Below are 13,307 nucleotides of genomic sequence, written 5' to 3' on the forward strand. Positions count from 1 at the left end.
GCCAGCCTGTGCTCAGGACCTGGGGGAGGAAGTGGTGGCAGAGAGCAGAGAAAAATGGGACTCTTCTTCTGGACCTTGGAGACTGATGTACCTGGGATAAACGCAAAGTTCCCCCACAGCCCCCAGACTAGAAAAACATTTCCCAGATTTGGGGGAGAGGAAGAAGGTGCAGGGAGGCCCTGAGGACGTGGGCTGCAGTCGGCAGGAGAGGGACTCCCTCCGCCCCGCTTCCGGAGTGTCTTTTGGGAGGTGAGTGGGCTCCGAGGCAAGGAGACTGAGGTGGTTTCCTCCCTGGAAAGCGGAGGTGGCAAGAACTGGCCCCAGCCCCGCGCAGCCCTGCGGCAGCCCCGGCGACACGAGGAGCCACGGCAGCCAGGTGGGAACTGCCCAGAATGTGGCTCACCTGTGTGGACCTGATGGGGCCGGGGCCATCGCCGTGGCGTCCTGAGGACCTGACGCGAGCTCTGTGGTCCTGGACGCCAGCCCAGGGAGGGCAGATGTCTGCACTGACTGGGATCCGGGGCTGTGAGGGCAGCGCTGCAGGACGCCAGGCTGAGCCCGAGAGGAAGCAGGTGCAGCCTCGCCTCCCCAGCCCCGCGGCTCCTGGAACACCGCTGTGGCTGCGCATTCGCACCCATCTCTGCCGGGAGCCCCCTCCCTCCTGCGCGTGGCTGACGCCCCCGCCCCCATTCAGCTCGCCAGACAGTCTCAGGCCAGGTCACACAGACCCACCTGCGGGAGGGGCGTCCCTCCACATTACCTCGCTGGGGCTACTTTCTCACAGCCCCTGTCACCGACTGAGGTTCTCCTGTCTCTTCTCTGCCTCCCCGCAAGGCCAGGAGCCTTGGGACAGGGTCTCCACACCCATGGCAGTGCCCCCAGGGCCTGGGATGTGCTGGGCACGTGGTGGGTATCCCAAAGCAAGTTTGAGACAAATTCATCAGTGAGTGGATGGATGACCATAGATGGGGTCCTGTCTGATCACTGACCTGCAGGGTGGCCTCATGTCCCCCACGGAGCTAGCAAGCCTGGGACAGGAAGGTCCTGGGTTGTCTAGCACTGGCCTGCAGAGGGGGTGTGAGCGCTGTCCGAAGCCACCAGCTCTTTGGCTTCCTACTCACAGGCCCTGCCTCCCTCGCGGAAAATCACGACATTGTCTGCTTGTCTCTAGCCACTTTGCAATCCCCATCTTCCTGGGTCATGGATGTGGCATTGGCTCCTGAATTCTCAAAGCAGCAGGGTAAAACTCCAGCTGGGCTGGGCAGTGGAGAAACTGAGTCCCAGAGGGAGGATATTTGCACCCAGTGCACTGGCACTCCAGGTCCCAACTCTGATGTCACCCCTAGGATCCACGGCCTGGGCGTGTAACTGGAGGGGCCACAGGCCAAGAGCCAGGTGGCCTTTCATAGGCAGCCATGTGGGGCAGACCCAGGCGGCAGCCTCAGATTCTCAAAGCTGAAAATGGAACTGCCCTCTCTGTATTACCCCAAGCAACTCAAAGCCAGACAGCCCTTCCACATTTGATCAACAAGCTCCCCTCACCGCATTAAGGAACTTTTTACCGGTGTGAATTGTCATAAATAGATTTATGTTTATTATTACTCACATTTTGATGTTTTTAGCTATTCTAGTTCCTTTGCCTTTCTATATACATTTTAGAATTACTTTATATATTTCCACAAAAAAATCCTGCTGGGATTTTTATGGGAACTGCATTACATATGTAGATTAATTTTGGGAAAACTAATACCTTTCCTACGTTGAGTCTTCCAATCCATGAATACAGTGTGTCTCTATGATTACTTGGGTCTCCTTTGATTTCTTTCATCAGAATTTCATTTCATAGTTTTCAGCACACAGATACTGCACACAGATTGCTAGATTCATACCTAAGTATCTTTGGGGGGCTGGGGGTAGCTATAGCAAACAGCATTGTATTTTAGATGTTGGCTACCAATTGTTTACAGCTAGCACAGAGAAATACAATTGTTGACTTTGTATCCTGGCGTCTTTAGAAACCTATGCATTAATTCTAGGTTTTCTTCCCCCTTTGGATTTTCTAGGTAGAAAATTATCATGTTGTCTGTAAACAGACAGTTTTAGTTCTTGCTTTCCAATCTGTAGGCTTCCCTTCCTCCCACCACCCCCTCACTTTTTTTTTTTTTTTAGCCTATTGCACTGGCTAGGACTTCCAGTAGGATACTGATAGGAGAGTTGAGAATGGACAGTCAACTTGTTCCTGATCTTAGGGAGAAAATATTCAGTCTTTTACCATTAAATATGATATTAGCGGTAGGTTTTGTGAAAATGCCCTTTATCAGATTGGGGAAGTTCCCTTCTGTACCTAGTTTGTGAGGAGTTTTATCACGAATGGATGTTAAATTTCCCTTGAGACTTCCTTTCTTACCTATTGTTCAATGCTTTTTCTGCATCAATTGCTGTGATGCTTTTCTTCTTTACACTGTTAGTGTGATAGATTATATTGATTAATTTATAAATAGTAAACCAGTCTTTCATCCCCAGGATAAACCCCACTTGGTCGTGGTATATCTCCCTATACCTTTATCTATAATCTATAACCTATATATACTGCTGAATTTTATTTACTATATTTTGCTAAAGATTTTTGTTCATACGGAACATGGGTCTGTTTGTCTTTGTCTGGTTTTGATTTCAAAAAACCAAACCTCTTCTATTTTCTGAAAGTGACAGTATAGAATTGTGTTTTTCTTCATTAAATGATTGGTAGAATTTACCAGTAAACCATCTCTTCCTGGAGATTTCTTTTTCTAAGATTCGAAATGATAAATTCAAGGTCTTTAATGGTTATAGGACTATTTAGGTTATCTATTTCACCTAAGGTGAGTTTTGGAAGTTAGTTGCTTTCAAGGAATTGGTCCCTTTCGCCTCAGTTGTCAAATTTATGTGTGTAGCGTTGTTATAGCCTTGCCTTATCACCCTTTTAATGTCTGCAGATCTCTCGTGATATCCCCACTTTCATTCTTGACCTTTGTGTTTTCTCTCTTTTGTTCTTTGTCCGTATCGCTAGAGATTTGTCAATTGTATCGATCTTTCTAAAGAAACAGCTTTTGGTTTCATTGATGTTCTCTATCATTTTCTGTTTTCAACATCATTGATATTTCCACACTTATTTTTTATCATTTCCTTCTTTATGTTTGCTTTGGGTCTATTTTGCTCTTCTTTCCCTAATTTCTTAATGTGAAATTTCAATGATTGATTTGAGATCCTCCTAATGTAAGAATACTGCAAGTTTCTTCTCAAAAATAAAAGATTTTCCTTGACAAGAGATAATTGTATCTATTTATGGGGTACAATTTGATGTTTTGATATAAATTACTCATTTAAGCATTGTTTTAGGTATATCCAACAGATTTTAATACACTATATTTTCATTCAGTTAAAAATGTTTTTGAATTTCCCTTGAGACATCCATTTTTACCTATGAATTATTTAGATACGTGCTTAATTTCTAAGGGTTTGTTCTAAGATTTCTCTGTTGTGGTTCTATCTTTGATTTCTAATCTAATTCCATTTTGGTCAGAGAACATATTTTATATGAATTCAATCTTTCATAGTTGCTGAGGTTTGTTTCATGTTCCAAGATATGGTTTTGGTGAATATTCCATTTGCACTTGAAAAGAATTCTGCTGTGGTTGGGTAAAGTTTCTACAAATGTCAATTAACTCAGGTTGGTTAATGATATTGTTCAGTTCTTCTATATCCTTGCTGATTTCTGTCTCCTACTAAGAGAGGAGTGTTGAAGTCTCTATATTTGCAGATTTGTCTATTTTGCCTTTCAGTTCTGTCCGTTTTGCTTCATGTATTCTGAAGCTCTGTTGTTAGGTGCACATACATTTAGGATTGTTATGTTCTCTTTGTAAATGACCCTTTTATCATTACGTAATGTCCTTCTTTATCTGTGGTAATTCTCTTTGCTTTAAACTATGCTTTGTCTGTTATTAATATAGCCACTCTGGGTTTCTTTTGATTACTATTTTCCTGGTGTATCCTTTTCCCATTCTTTCTCTTGGAATCTATCTATTCCATTATATTTGAAATGAGTTTCTTTTTGGTAGCATAAAATTGGATCTTTAAGAAAATCCACTCTGGCAATTTCTGTCCTTTCATGGGTAGTCTTAAGACTTTACAATTACTATATTTATTGATATGTTTGAATGAAAGCTATTGTTTTATTTTATTAAATAACTTTTTAGAGCAGGTTTAGGTTCATGGCAATGATTTTCTTTTTTCTTTTTAAATTTTTGTTTTAAATTCTAGGCTGGGGGTGGTGGCTCTCTCCTGTAATCCCAGCACTTTGGGAGGCTGAGGCAGGTAGATCACCTGAGGTCAGGAGTTTGAGACTAGCCTGGCCAACATGGTGAAACCCCATCCTTACTACAAATACAAAAAATTAGCCAGGCATTGTGGCATGGGCCTGTATTCCCAGCTACTCAGGAGGCTGAGGCAGGAGAATCACTTGAACCCAGGAAGTGGAGGTTGCAGTGAGCCAAGATTGTGCCACAGCACTCCAGCCTGGGCAACAGAGCAAAACTCTGTCTCAAAAAAAAAAAAAAAATTCTTGTTCCCCTTTATGCCTTCTTTTGAATATATGAACATTTTTAGTATTTCATTTAATTTTTCCTTTTTTTTTTTTTTGAGATAGAGTCTCACTCTGTCACCCAGGCTGGAGTGCAGTGGCATGATTTCGGCTCACTGCAAGCTCTGCCTCCCGGGTTCATACCATTCTCCTGCCTCAGCCTCCTGAGTAGCTGGGACTACAGGCACCTGCCACGACACCTGGCTCATTTTTTGTATTTTTAGTAGAGATGGGGTTTCACCATGTTAGCCAGGATGGTCTTGATCTCCTGACCTCGTGATCTGCCCGCCTTGGCTTCCCAAAGTGCTGGGATTACAGGCGTGAGCCACCGCACCCGGCCTAATTTTTCCATTTTTTTGTATAGTTTTTTCATGGTTTGCACTAGAGATTACAGCATATATATATATTTAACTTTTCACAGTTTATTTAGAATAAATATTCCAACACTTCAAGTGGAATCTAGAAACTTACCACCCTGTAGGCATTAAGTTTTATCCTCCCTTGTTTATACTGTAGGTCTGCATACATTGAAAATGCCATCTGACACTGTTATTTTCATTTTCAACCATCAAACATACTTCAAAAATTCAAGAGGGACAGAGGAGTCTATTATATTGACACAGACAGTCACTGTCTCTGTTGCTCTTCCTTCATTCCCCATGTATGTGTCCTTCCAGTATCACTTCCCTTTGGCCAGAAGAACTTCTGTGAGCAGTGCTTGCAGAGCTGTTCTATTGGCAACACACCCTCTTAGCTTCCCTTTACCCAAGTGTGTCTTATATCACCTACATTCCCAAAGAATTTTTCTTTTTTTTTTTTTGAGACAGAGTTTCGCTGTTGTCACCCGGGCTAGAAGTGCAATGGCACAATCTCAGCTCACTGCAACTTCCACCTCCCGGATTAAGGCGATTCTCCTGCCTCAGCCTCCTGAGTAGCTGGGGTTACAGGCACCCACCCCCATGCCCAGCTAATTTTTGTAGTTTTAGTAGAGACGGGGTTTCACCATGTTGGCCAGGCTGGTCTCGAACTCCTCACCTCAGATGATCCACCCGCCTCGGCCTCCCAAAGTGCTGGGATTACAGGCGTGAGCCACTGCACCCGGCCCTGAAGAATATTTTTAATAGATGTAGAATTATGAGTTGATAGTTCTTTTCTTTTAGAACTCTTGTTCCACTTACTTCTGGCCTCTATGGCTTCTGAAAGGACATCCACAGTCATTTGAACCATTCTTCCCTTATAAGTAAAATATCATTTTTCTCTGGCTGCTTACAATATTTTTTCTTTGATTTAATTTTCAGTAGTTTGATTGTGGTCTATCTGGGCATGGAGTGTCTTTGTGTTTTATTCTGCTTGAGATTCATCCTGTCTGGCGGGTTCTTGAACTGTAAGTTTATGTCTTTGACTAAATTGGACAGTTTCCAGCTATTATGTTTTCAAATGCTTTTTTTTATGTACCACACTCTTTCTCCTGTCCTTCTGAGACTCTAGTGACATAAATGTTAGAGCTTTTGCTATTGTCCCCCAGAGGCCTGAGGCTCTTAATTTTTCTCTCAATTTCTCTCTGTTGTTCAGATTGGATAATTTCTGTGGAACTATCTTCAATATCCCTGATCCTTTCCCCTGTCATCTCCATTCTGCTATTAAGTCCATCCAGTGAATTTTAAAATTTTGTGGGAAGGTGAGCCAGGAGAATCATTTGAACCTTGGAGGCGGAGGCGCAGTGAGCCAAGATTGCGCCACTGCACTCCAGCCTGGGTGACAGAGTGAGACCCTGTCTCTAAATAAATAAATAAATAAACAAACAAATAAACAAATAATAAAATAAATTAATTAAATAAAATTTTGGTTATTGTATTTTTCAGTTCTAGGATGTCCATTTGTTTCTTTATATCTCTATTTCTTATCTGTGACTTTCTAGCTTTCTGTGTGTTTCAAGAACATTTGCCCTTACTTGATGTAGCATTTTCATAATAGCTGCTTTCAAGTCTCTGTCCGATAATCCCAATGTCTGTTTCATCTTAGTGTTATCTATCTGCTCATTATCTTTTCCTGTGCAGGTTGAGATTTTCCTACTTCTTCACAGGTTAAGTAATTCTGAATGGTCTGCACATTTTGAATACTATGCTATGGAATTCTGGGTCTTGTTTAAATCCTATGGAGAATATTTATATTTTTGTTTTGGCAGATAATTGACCCAGAATGGCTTGGGCCAAAAGTTTAGGCTTCTGTGGGTTGTGGTTCCACATAAGCTCTGTTTTCAAAGTCACTGAGTTGGTATTTAAATTCGTGTGCTACCTAGCGGCCAGTCTGAGACCTGGGCCGTGTTTTATTTTGTACTATAGTTGTCAAAGCCTATGATGGGTTAATGCCATGCTCCTGCAGCTTAAGGATAAGCCCAGGAATTAATAAACAACTCTCAAAAACAAAACAAAACAAAAACAAAAACAAACAAAAAAAGGCCAGGCGCAGTGGTTCACACCTGTAATCCCAGCACTTTGGGAGGCTGAGGTGGGCGGATCACCTGAGGTCAGGAGTTCGAGACCAGCCTGACCAACATGAAGAAACCCCGTCTCTACTTAAAAAAATACAAAATTAGCCGAGCCTGGTGGTGCATGCCTGTAATTGCAGCTACTCAGGAGGCTGAGGCAGGAGAATTGCTTGAACCCAGGAGGTGGCGGTTGCCATGAGCCGAGATGGCACTACTGCACTCCAGCCTGGGCAACAAGAGCGAAACTCCATCTCAAAATAAATAAACAAAAAAAAAAAACAACCAAAAAACTCCAGGGGATTGCTTTCCTGAGCAATCTTTATGGTATCTTCCAGTTTCCTGGGGCTCTGCATTTCCGTCGTCGAGCCAGAAAGCTAGGGCTTTCCTTCCTTGGTTTTGCTGTGCACTTGCCATGGCTATGCCTGATTCCAGGGCCAAGGGGTGGGGGCCAGAGGGTGAAAGAGAAGCCGGGAGTTCATCTTCCTTGAGGCAACAGCTCCTCCCCTCAGAGAGAGAGGCCTCTCCCTCTTGGAATTCTGGGCTCCTGTGGGACCTACACAATGCTCCCATGGGATTACTTGTGGGCTGGGGTATGAGAGAGCAAAGATTTTTAAAATGGATTTTCTCCATGCTCTGTGAATAATAAGAGACCCTCGTCCCGTTCCTCAAACCAGAAGCAGAGGGTTTCTCCCGGAGTTCACTGCCAGTGCTGATGTCCGTCCAGGTTCCATGCTGCCCTGAGTGCAGGCTTGGCTAGACCGGGGGAAAAATGGCAAACCTACTTCCAGCTGGGTAGTACTCCAAATGCCAGTTTTCAAAGCCCTCAAGTAGCTTCTCTGTGCATTCTGTTGGTTTTAAGCTGCATTCAGTGGGAGAGTGGAGTATGCTCAGACTATCCCAGAACCAGAAAGCTGTTGTTTATGCTGCAATTTCATTCATTTTAAAAATAAATCACGTTTGCTTTCATTACATTAATGTTTATGGTCACTTTCTATTTACGGGAAGTGATGCTGATGATTTAGGTAGGAATATAATATTTCATTACAAAATATATTTATTTTAACAAACGAGCTGATTTTATGTAACAAAGTAAGCAAGACTAGAACAGATCTAACTCCCCGCTGGCTATGCCCTGAACAGGCCATCCACACTCCCACCTTGCCTTGGAGTAAGGGCCTTCATGGTTCCCTCTGTTTGGAACACATCCCCCGGCCCCTTTGAAGGGGGCTCCAGTGTCTGCTCCTGGAAGCAGCGTTCACAGATGCAGTGGTTGGGGGCAGGGGCCCGTGAGTTTTGGAGGCAGCCACTAGAGGAAGTGAGTGAAGTGAAGGAAAGGTCCTCTGAGCAACAGGGCCCGAGGGGAAGGACTGGAGAGGGCTGCTGGTCAGCTGGGAGAGGGGGCTGGGGGACGTGAGCAGTGCGGGCAGGGGGGCGGGCTCCTCACTGAGCCTCAGTTTCCCCTATGCACAACAAGGATCATGAGCATGGAGAGGCTGTGAGCCTGTGTTCCCAGCACAGCATGGGGACTTGGTCTGCACCCTCATTGGCTACATCACACAACCTGCCCTGGCCCTTCTCGTAGCCCCATGCGCACCCCCCAGCACCCACCCCCCGACCCCATGGGGCTCCAAGCCCGCCTCTCTGGCCCAGCCTCAGCTCTCCCCTCGCCCTCCCCCTGTGCAGGCTGCCTTCCCGCCCTGGGGCTGCGTGTTTGCTGTCCTCCCCCTGGGCTCCCTGCTCCAGGCCTCCGCAGGGCTTCTGCCTGCCCCTCCCTCGGAGACCTTCCGTGACCACCGCTCCACACGGCACTGGCTGCCCAGCCCCTCTCCACCCTGGACCCCGTTTCATTTTCCTCGTGGCTTTTCTCCAAATCCAAATCCATGTGTCTCCCCAGGGACTGGGAGCTCCACTGGGGCACCACCTTGCCTGTTCCTGCTTGTGGCTGCACCCCAGCACTAGAGCAGGTTTCAGCAAAAGCCTCCTGGCCGAGTGGATGAGTGAGTGAGTGAACGATGGCCCCCGGGATGCGGGAGGGGACCAAGCCGGGCAGCAGGGGAGGGGCCGAGAGCTCAGGAGGCCCTGGCCGGGGCTGAGGCTGACGGCAGTGACCCGGCTGCTCCCATAGGGACGCCAGCCAGGAGGCAGCTGCAAGGAGGGGCGCGGGCCTGTTCCGTGAGGGAGAAAACAAGCGGCCTATTTACCACGAGAATGAATATCGGGCTCTGTGTGAAAATCCCACTTGCTCTGAGATGTGTGAAGCCAGCAGGGCCAGGGACGCAAGTTGTAGCGTCTCATTCAACTCCCCACGCCCCAGCCGAGGGGTACTGTCCTTCCAGCCCCCGCGCTACGCAGCTGCTGCCTGGTCCTCGCCTGTCCCCGCGGAGCCCCCGCCCTGGCCAGGCTCACTGCCCTCCTGAGACCTGCCAAAGTCACCATCTGGTTTCCTCTTTCATCGAACCTTCCGGAGGTCCCTGTGGCAGTCACGAGCCACACCTGGCCCCCCAGCGGTGCTCTCCCTTTACCCCAGTCCTGCATGGGGCCACCAGACCTCTCCCCCCCGGGCCTGCCTGCCTGGCCACCTGCCTCGGAGCCCCAACAGCCAAACGGGCTTCACAGGTGCATTGTGGCACACTCCGCTCCTGCTCTGCTTGTCTTCAGGGCCAAAGTCGGAACTTGGTGGCAGGTGTGGGTCTGCCTGCAGCCAGGGCTCCCTGCCCCTGCCCCTGTCCCCTGTCCCCACCTTGCCCTGGGGGCCTTTCCCTGCCTGGAGAGTGGGGAGGAGGGGCTGTCAGCGCTGCTGCTCCAAACTGGAGGCCCTGAATCCCAGAGAGCATGCAGATGGCCCAGGTCAGAAGACGCGGCTGGAGTTCCAGGACTCAGGGACCACAGTGTGAGACGCGTGCGGCCAGGCACCCCCATCCAGGCATCCTGTGGCCTTCCCCCAGCCCAGGAGTGGGACCCCCGAGGGCTTCACATCTTCAGGGGGAAGGAGCCAGGGGAGCACAGGGAGGAAAACCATTCTCAGGAGCTTAGGTTCTGAGGCTTCTGAGCCGCAGGAGCCCGGGACTTTCTGCTTGGGAGGATCTGGAAGAAGGGTGACCTGTTTCTGGGGAAGGGAGGGCAGGTCCTAAACTGCGGACCCCAGAGGCCTCAGCAGCAGCCTCGTGTTCAGACCGGAAGACGGGTGGAAAAAGGACATTAACAAGCACCTCCTCCTACAGCCTGGGGAATCCAACCCGCCCATGAGAAGATGGGAGACCCCGCAGTGACAAGCACCCCAGCACCCTCAGAGCCCGCCTCCGAGGCTGAGGGACGTGCTGAAATAACTGTCACATGTGTGGACTGTCTGTTCCAGGGCAGGCCTCCACAGCACTCACACTCAGCCCCTGGGTCCCAGGCCCTGTCCCCACGCAGGTCAGCGTGAGCTGCCTGAGCACCTGCACACTGCAGTGGGCACCCTGCAGGGATGCCAGAGTCTAGGGCAAAAATAGCCAGTTCTGTCTCCAAGTGATGGCGTGTGTCACCCACACCTCCTGACAAATACCCTTCGGCACTCTGGAGAACAGCGAATGCGTAGCAAAAATAAACGCTTTGTTCTCTCCCTGCGGCTTCTGGGAGTCAATTCAAAGGGTGGTCTTGGGAGGTAAGCCTGTGAGGGCCAGGACCTGCTCGGCGGCCAGGGTGTGGGCCCACTGGGGTCTCCTCCGCTGCCTGGCTGTGGGGCAGGCCCCTCAGCTGTCGGAGCCTCAGCTTCCACATCTGTAAAGTGGGCTCATGAGACCCACGCTATAGGTGGGCCTGCTGGGTTAGGGGTGGGGTCAGTGGGTGCACTAAAGGCCGACACCCGCAAGGAATCTGCACTTCTACCCTTACATTCATAGGAATAAAAATAGTGTTTAAAAAGTCTCAATAGCTATAAATAGATCTGTGTGTTCTGCCCTGCCCATCTACCCTGTCCGATTCACCTAAAGGTAGGCCAGGCAGGACGGGCAGGGCCACCTTCCCTGTGATGAGAGCACAGTGGGCAACAGCAGCCACTGGGTGTCCCAAGCCTGCCTGAGCACTCAGGGCCCCAGCATGCCCAGATGGCTGGTGGTCCCTCCCACCTGCTCCCCCAGCCCTTAGATGCCACCTCCAGGAAGGCTCCCGTGCCTCCTCCTAGGCAGGAACGGCCACCTGGCCTGGGATGCCCAGCTCTCTACTGCTGCGTGTGTTCCCCTGGCCTCTCTCCTGCATGTGACCAGGGCCCAGGGGTCATGAGGCAGCCAAGGAAATGACGGCTGAGGGGCAGAGGGACAGGGGGCACAGCAGCCTGACACAGAATCTGTGGCACACTGCACTCCAGATGCTGCCTGCCTGCCACTTCTCTCAGACCCTCCCACAAAGCCTAGCCCCGGGTGTCTGCCAGGGCCTTCCAGCCCCAGCTGGCAAAGAGCCAGGTCTGCACTGTCCTTTCTCCAGAATCTCTGCCTGAGGCTCCACCCCAGAGCTTCGGGCTCCCAGCCCTTCTCTCACGCCCAGCTCCCCAAGAGGGGAGGCCAGGCCACCTCTGCCACCTGCTCCCCACCTCCCTGGGCTCCTCTGTGCTCATCTCTGTGCCCCCTGCCTCCTGTACTCCCTGCCACCCTGCGCTTCTCACCTCCCTTGTCCTCTGCCTCCCTGTGCTCCTCACCTCCCTGTGCCTCTCCCTGTGCTCCCGCTTCCATGCCTTTGCCCATGCTCTACCCTCCTGTGCCTCTCCCTGTGCTCCCGCCTCCATGCCTTTGCCCATGCTGTATCCTCTTCTGGGTTGCCCTTTCCTGCCAGTCTGCCAGCTGAGGCCCTGAGGGTCAATGCATCTTCCTTTCCTCTGCCCCAACCTGACCCTGGCAGCTGAGCACAGCCCTTGGGGCCCTTCTGTCCCCTGGCAGGACCTGCAGCACCCTGCCTGGCTCTCCTGCCTGCTCCAGTTAAGTCACCTGCAGTTGACAAGCCGCCTGGGTGTCCTGCATGGGTTGCATAATGCCCTTTTAGACTGCGAATTTACTGGCCTTATTTACACACTGGGGGCTTTCAGGAGAATCAGTGCGTCTGCTTTCCTGCAAAAACTCAGAAGAGCCGGCTACACAGGGCCTGCATTCCTGCCTGGTACTGTTTGTTGGCCAGAGCCAAGGGCTGCCCCTCGACCTGGGGATGCCACCACCTCACTGTCTCCGTCACCTGCTCCCTCTGCCCCACCTAAGCCTGCCACCCGGTCTCCAGACCAAAGCCTCTGCGGCTGCCCAGGGTGTAGGCCATGAAGGGGACCCTGAGGTGGGGAAGGCAGATCCCACACTGACTACAGCTGTCTAAGCAGGAGCAGCTATGTGGACATCACTCCCTGGGGCCATTTCCTTCTAGCTGGAGATGTATCTGTCAAGGTCTGGAAAATCTTAAATGACAGAGAAATAAGAATTGAAAGAGAAAAGAATTTCATTTCTCCCCTAAATTTCAAATTTGGGGGAATGAGTTAAAACTGGTGCAGTTGGCCGGGTGCGGTGGCTCACGCCTGTAGTCCCAGCACTTTGGGAGGCCAAGGTGGGCAGATCACAAGGTCAGGAGTTTGAGACCAGCCTGGCCAACACGGTGAAACCCCGTCTCTACTAAAAATACAGAAATTAGCTGGACGTGAATTAGCTGGGCGTGGTGGTGGGCACCTGTAATCCCAGCTGCTAGGGAGGCTGAGGCAGGAGAATCGCTTGAGCCCGGGAGGCGGAGTTTGCAGTGAGCTGAGATTGTGCCACTGCACTCCAGCCTGGGCAACAGAGCGAGACTGTCTCAAAACAACAACAACCAAAAAAAAAAAAAAAAACCTGCACAATTTTTCATTAATTGTGATCCATGACATGGAGGCTCAGGGGTTGGGGGGCCCGGACATGGGGATGGTCTCAGAAAGTTGGGGAAGTGTGGTCCTCCTCGCTGCTGCTCTCGGGGGCTCCTTCCGCCTGGAGACGGTGGGCACCAGAGAAACACTCAGTGCATGGAGCCTGGGCCGTGGTGTGGGCTTGATGAATGCTGAGTGACTTCGGGCAGACTGTTTATCTGAAAATAACTCCAAAAAGCAAGGAGCCATTTAAATACTTCTCATTCTTGCTATAAGAGGAGGCTCTCACAGCTAAACTTTAACAAATTCGTCATCGTCTTTTCTGGGAAGAACGAGGGAAGATGAAGTCATCAGTTTAT

The 13,307-nt window shown here is 49.7% G+C and overlaps 1 protein-coding gene across 4 annotated transcripts in view; it reads right to left on the reverse strand.

Moving 5' to 3' along the window:
* The window catches only part of RASGEF1C (RasGEF domain family member 1C), a 183,203-nt gene that overhangs the window by 135,024 nt on the left and 34,872 nt on the right, over nucleotides 1–13,307 (reverse strand). The gene's annotated exons all lie outside the window — the stretch shown is intronic.

Source organism: Pan paniscus, chromosome 4 (assembly GCF_029289425.2).
Source record: "Pan paniscus chromosome 4, NHGRI_mPanPan1-v2.0_pri, whole genome shotgun sequence".
NCBI lineage: Eukaryota > Metazoa > Chordata > Mammalia > Primates > Hominidae > Pan > Pan paniscus.